The sequence below is a fragment of the Brachyhypopomus gauderio genome, chromosome 9 (genome assembly GCF_052324685.1).
Source record: "Brachyhypopomus gauderio isolate BG-103 chromosome 9, BGAUD_0.2, whole genome shotgun sequence".
Taxonomy (NCBI): domain Eukaryota; kingdom Metazoa; phylum Chordata; class Actinopteri; order Gymnotiformes; family Hypopomidae; genus Brachyhypopomus; species Brachyhypopomus gauderio.
Genome location: NC_135219.1, coordinates 3,522,213 through 3,528,598, shown reverse-complemented (window position 1 = coordinate 3,528,598; position 6,386 = coordinate 3,522,213). Strand labels below are relative to the sequence as shown.

At 39.8% G+C, this 6,386-nt stretch overlaps 1 protein-coding gene across 6 annotated transcripts in view; it reads left to right on the top strand.

Moving 5' to 3' along the window:
- Positions 1–3,414, top strand: part of dnmt3aa (DNA (cytosine-5-)-methyltransferase 3 alpha a) — a 57,693-nt gene extending 54,279 nt beyond the window's left edge. For all 6 annotated transcript variants that reach the window (XM_077016505.1, XM_077016503.1, XM_077016504.1 and 3 more), the window contains one exon: positions 1–3,414. This exon is cut by the window's left edge and continues 579 nt beyond it. The gene's annotated coding sequence lies outside the window, so the exon portion shown is untranslated.
- The last annotated feature ends 2,972 nt before the right edge of the window (positions 3,415–6,386 follow it).

The window sequence follows — 6,386 nt, the reverse complement described above, 5'->3', positions numbered from 1 at the left end:
GTGTGTGTGAGGGCAGTAGTCTCTTTGAGCACAAAGCAGTCTGGGTGGTGGGAGGGTTAAGGCATTTTTCAGAGTCAAACACCATGCACACTTCCCAGGTATTCTTCCACATCCTTTAAGCCCTATTTTCAAGAGGTGCAATCCTGGGATACAGAGCACACACACACACACACACACACACACACACACACACACACACACTCTAACATGTGAGAGGGAAGCCTTGTGCTTGAAAACACAAATCAGCTAACACAGTGTTTACAGTTGAACAGTTTCACCATGGTACTATACTACTCTACTGTACACCTACCGTGCTTCTAACCTGCTGTCAAAGTAGTGATACAACTAATGGTGCTCTCTCTCTCTCTCTCTCTCTCTCTCTCTCTGCCTCTCTCTGCCTCTCTCCTCCCCTCTGTCTCTCTATCTCACCTTCTTTATTCTCTTTTCCTTCTCCGTCTCAGCAATACCAACGCACAGCCACACTTACGAGGCCTTACTGCTGGGGTTACACAGACAGAGAGAGTGATAACAAACACATACTCACACACACAATTTCTATAACACACAGAAAGAGAGAGCAATGTAACATGCCAACCAAAAACTCACAGAGAAGGTGTATAACATGCTTGAGCCAGAGCTGTAGGTCACCACACATGAAGGAGACGAGTACGTCTTCATTCAGCAGGCTCATTCTGTTCATGTTCGAGTCTTCTATCTTACAGAATGTGATGCAATACTGCGTAAGCTCTGACAGGTATTCAGTGAGAATGCTCTAATCTACAGACCTATCTCAGAGTTCCCTGCTGCAATCCCCCTCCAAACCTACAGGGAGCAGCAGCAAGAAAAAAAGAAAAAACTCAAATCCTTCCACAAATCACTGTGGTGATTCTAGCAACCACCAGCTGAATTAATTTCTACTGTAAACTAAACTAGAAGGTCTTGTCAAATACCACCATTTTTACTGTACTGAGGTGTTTGAGCGCATGAACGCGAGTGTGTGTGCGTGTGCGTGTGTGTGTGCGCGTGTGTGTGTGTGTGTGTGTGTGTGTGTGTGTGTGTGTGTGTGTGTGTATGTGTGTGTGTGTGTGTGTGTGTGTCTAACCACCTATGTTCTGCTTTTCTCTGTCTAAGGAAACTGGAAAATCTCTCCAGGGTGCTTTTCCAATTCTTTCTTCCCTTCCCTCTTTCTATCTCACTCACTTTCTTTCCCTCTCTTCCTTCCTGTTCTTCATCTCCCTCCCTCTTTAATGCACTTTCTTACTTTGTTATTGGTTTGAACTGTGAGTAAGAATCAGGCTAGCGTTAGCCTGCATGCTAACCCACGCACCCACTGTTTTTATCAATACCATTTTGTTTATACTGATCTGCAATTCTGGACGTGCAAATCCACGTTTTTGGTCCACATGGTGCAAGATTCTGGTTCTGTGCTCCTGGGATTCTGGGATAGTGGCCTCTCTGCGTGATGTCATGATAACTGGTCACATGGTGCTCCCAGAATTCCATTACTTTGGTGGGCGTGGCCTCTCATGGTGTGTAGGTGCTGATTAATGTGCACACACCTTCCAGATTACAGTCCAGACAACAACCTGGATTACTGTATTCTCTTTGTGCTGTCGTGTTCCTCTTTCAAATCAGAGGATGACGAAATATCCTGGTGCTTACAGAAGCATTCTTACTAGCTGAAGTAGTTTTTTTTCCCCCCCAAGGTAAATTTTAAAAGGCATCATTGTAGACTCACACAGCCAAGGCAGGTTAGTCTGCCACGCCTGATTTAAACCCAGACTATAAAAGCGTTTCTTGGGCCATTTTGCAGACACAGATTATCCCTAATCCTGGACTAAATTGTATTGACAAATAATTGTATTTCCCAAGGTGATAGTTGAAATATTGGTCCTCCAACATCCATAACTGCTCTTAACTGTTGTCCAGAGGATTGACTCCGAGCAGGGATGTAATCTGTAGATGAACCTGGCTTTGAGCAAAGGTGTCTAAGTGTAGGCTTACAGTATGAGCCGCTGTGTTGAGTCTTCTGTGCCCTGAACATCAGCGTGGGCTCGGCTTGTCCAGAGGAAACTCTGCCCACGTGTCCGCTCCAAACACGGCTCAGTCCCGCAACACAAAACCCAGCCGGGATTCCTGTCAGTCTAGCTCCGAGTTCAGCGCTACAGGAACTGTACATAGAAATGTTTGCCTTTTTTTAGCATTCAATCATGTTTTGTGCGCTGGGTGTGTTTTTAAATTCGTTTAGGGTAATTTTGGTGTGATCATAGGCTGATGTATGATAGTGTTAGCATAGCTGTTGTGAGTATAGGAGACTGGGGAAAGGTGGAGCTTAATTATAATAAGCTGTGAGGTGGTGATGATGGGGGTGTGTCAATCTGATGCCACGCCCAGAGATTTTTCTTCTTTCTTTATGTATTTATGAATTGTCTAAAAGGAGAGGGCGATTGACAGGTGGTGAATTGAGAGCCTACCAATAACCAGTTGACAGCTTTAAAGGAGGAGTTCCTTTATAAGGTTATTTTAGGAAGCAAATCTTTAGGATCTCGAGTGAAAGCGTTTCAAAAGGTGCTATACAATTTATTCTTAAATTAGGAAAAAAAAAATTACGTGAAATATATTGTTGGAATTAAGAATTGACCAGTCTTGACAATGACTGTTTTTATGTTGTCGTAGTAATGAAAAAGCACTATTATTTTACTCTTTTATGAATATATTAACAAATGCATTTTAACTTTGTACTTGATGAAGATGTAAAAGTAGAAAAAAAAGAATAAAATGGAGAAATTCATGTGTTTTAGCCTAGACATCACTGTAGTATGAGTGTCTCAATGAGAAAGTCATTCTGTTATACTGGACACATGTTTCATTCTGAAGGTTCTGTGCACTGATATGTAACTTGCTTTATCCTTGGCAGCAAAAACTACATTACCCAACATTCCTCGCTGCAAAAAATCCTACCATGTATCCCTTTGGCTTCAGTTTGGTCTGACTGTACTGTTATCTTTTTTTTCCCCTTTTTATATGATATGATCATTGTTGCTCAATATTTATTGACCGCAGCCGTGTCCTACTTTCTGTTGTTTATTTGGTTGGTTAGATCCATCAGTCTCTCCTCCTTCTCGGTCTTTTGCTCTCTCAGTCTCTCTCCTTTCTTCCGTGTCAGCGTAGCTAGCTGTGCTGTGTCGTCTGGTGATGGAGTTGTGTACTGCTCTCCTCCACCCCCGCTTTGGAAAGTGGGAGAGAACTCGAGACTCCATCTACCACTCTAAACACACAGAGGCAACACGTGAAAAGAGAGAGAGAGAGAGCAAAAGAGAGAGAGGGGGAGAGAAAGAGGAATATAATGACTCCTTTCTTATGTATTTGTGCTGGGGAACACTTGAATTAAATGTACTGTTTTTGTGGAAAAAGACAAAACTTTTTCTGCGATTTTTTTCAGTAGTATAAATGAGTCTTTCCTAGACATCTATAAACCATTTATATTAATATATTAATATTTATTTGTCAGCCATGTGCACCTGTACGCTACTTAAATAATGTTGATGAATTTGTCGTAGCAGAAACAATCGCCTGAGTTTAACCCCGAGACCGAGACAGTGCCACTTAAAACATGTTTCAGATAACGATTCTCTTTTTTGGGGGGGGGCATCAGATTGTAAGATTAAAGTGTGGTGTAGTAACGCGGATTATTACTATTATTACAAAAATTATAAGAATGCAATATTCTGTTTGAGATTGCAGTCTATTCGTTTGTGAGTAGCGGCGAGATAAACGCTTCGCTGTGCAGTGAAACTTTACTGAGGTCATTAGGACAGGCAATGGGGCAGAGTCCGTAAAGGATACGGGAATGGACACAAAAACAGCTCAAAATGCAAATACAAATCTAAACACGTGGAAGCTTCTGTGTCATGGATTACCAGGTTTATATCCTCCATAAACTCAATAATAAATGATTTTCCATCATTTATGTCATTAGATAGTGAGTTTAACAGAACGCCTACTGTGGTAAGAAATACGATCTTCTCAGTCTTCAAACATATTTTCCCACAGTAAACTCAAGAATACAGCTTTCTGAGGAGGAAAAAACACGAGAAGTAATCATTATAATCTGGAGCAAACTATTTTATATCCCGACCCGAATATGATCTTAACATTCTGGTGCATATTATATCCCGACCCGAGTATAATCGTTACTGTCAGGTATTTTTAAGCGGTTTCAGTTGCTCTTGGACTATAAATAAGGAATCAAATTAGAATCTAAAATAAAACTTTATTAGTTTTAGCGAAATAATGAAGGATTTCCGTGTGGAAAACATAAATCTAATATATTTTATGAAGCACGCTTTAGTTTCCTGTCCGGGATATCAGAGAACAATCAATGATGGTGCCATTTAAATGTTTATTAGGACAAATCTGCATATGCAGAATACGTTTCCCTGTAAAATTAATGGACGCATAATTAGAATTCCTACTACTTAAAAGATTTTATTAAACTAGCTATAATTATGCTATTTAATTCTAGTTGAATTGTAAAGGATTCAGTCATCTCTCATGTTTTAAAAATAAAAAAATGAAGCATTTACAATATTTTAAAATCTCGTATTGGTATAATCATAATGACTTAATTACGCAAAAACGTTTTAAGGTTGAATGACTAAGACTTAATAAAAAAAAAACCGTTTCCTCTAAAAGTTGTCTTTGCCTAATTGATTCAACTATAAAACAATTAGGCTAATAAAAATGAAACGTCCCTCACAGAATCAGGAGATATTCGTGCTAGACGAACCAAGATAAACCAAGCACAACTGACATTTCGTCAAACGAAAGATAATTATTAATGTAATTTAAATTTCATATTATAAAATATTGATATATATTTGTTCAACACCGCTTTACGTACTCGGGTAACAACATCACTGATGACCATCATAATCACCCCTGAAGCTATGATCCTAGAATCGCTTCTCCTGTCCTCATTGACCACAGGGTTTTTCAAAGGTGCACCCATGGAAATATTCCTCAACTGCATCAAATCATAATTACACGAGGTCGTGCTACGTCGTGAGACTCATATGTCAAGTTTACACAGACAAATGGAGTCATTTTTTATTGCAGTCACGGTGTCTTTTACAAAACGTCTAATCTAAAACAAAACTGCAAAATTATGACAAATGTATCAGTTTAACTTCATCTAATATGCTAATTAAAGAATTAGGAATTATACAATTTTAGGACTTCAAATGAGTGGCAACAGGGAGGCCAAGGGAGCTGCCCCCACGCCACGCACTCACGTGCGCTCTCCACGTGCGCTCCCCACGTGCGCTCTCCCCTGCGTCGCATCTGCGGGTCTCCGTTCTGTTTCATTTTATCGCGCTGCCAGCATCAGTTTCTCCGGGACGCTTAGAAACGGAACAGAAGCTCGACAGATAGAAATAATCTTCACTACATGCTCTTTTCGATCTTTTATTTTATTTCTGACGGCCAAGCTAAATTCCAAATTAAAATTAAATTAAATATTATTTTAAATATGATTAGACGTTACTTTTACCTCAGTTTACGTCTTGTGTTAATGAGTAGGGTGTGGAATGAAATTGATTCAAATTAAAATGCAATCAATTTATTTCTGTCTTTGGGTAAGAGTGCATGTAAAGTTACTTATTAAACGTAACTACTTTTTAATGTACACGATCCATTAATGTGGTTTGTGGAGTTATCGTCTTATTATGGTCTAAAAACAAAAACAACAGCAGTTTTTTTACTGAGTGATGTATTTGTTTGAGCGTGTGTGCGTGCACGGCTGTACACGTGTCACGTGACACCTGTCAGATTCATCCACGTGTGACTACAGGGAGAGAGGAGGTGTCTTGTTAAGGAGTCCTCGGAAACAAAACGAAACGTATGCCAAACATGTTATTCGGTGATGATTTAATGAGTGTTCTGTACGTTTTATACTGACCTATTAGAGATGAAACGTTACGAACCAAGAAATCTGCAATCGAACTAAACAAATCCGGTGACACCTGAATAATAATTTTTTAACTTTTTTTTTTTTTACTTGTTTAAATTGCCGCACCCGTACGCTTAGGTATGGCAATGTATCAGTTTCGTTTCCTGTAAAGAAATTAGGTTTCTTCAGATTCTGCGACCAAGGGGAAGTATCATTCTGCACGCGCGTTGACAAGATGTTATTCTACATTCTATTTATGTGGCTGGTGTGCTGCGCTGATGGTGAGGGCGCGCGCATCATGTTTAGTGTAGTTATCTTCGATGTTGTAAGTATAAGACCTCAGCGTGATCGAGCAATTAGACCTGAAACTCACTTTTAATCCCATGCAGACACTGCAACTTGCATAAGACATGCTGTTTGGATTCTGTCGCGTTGA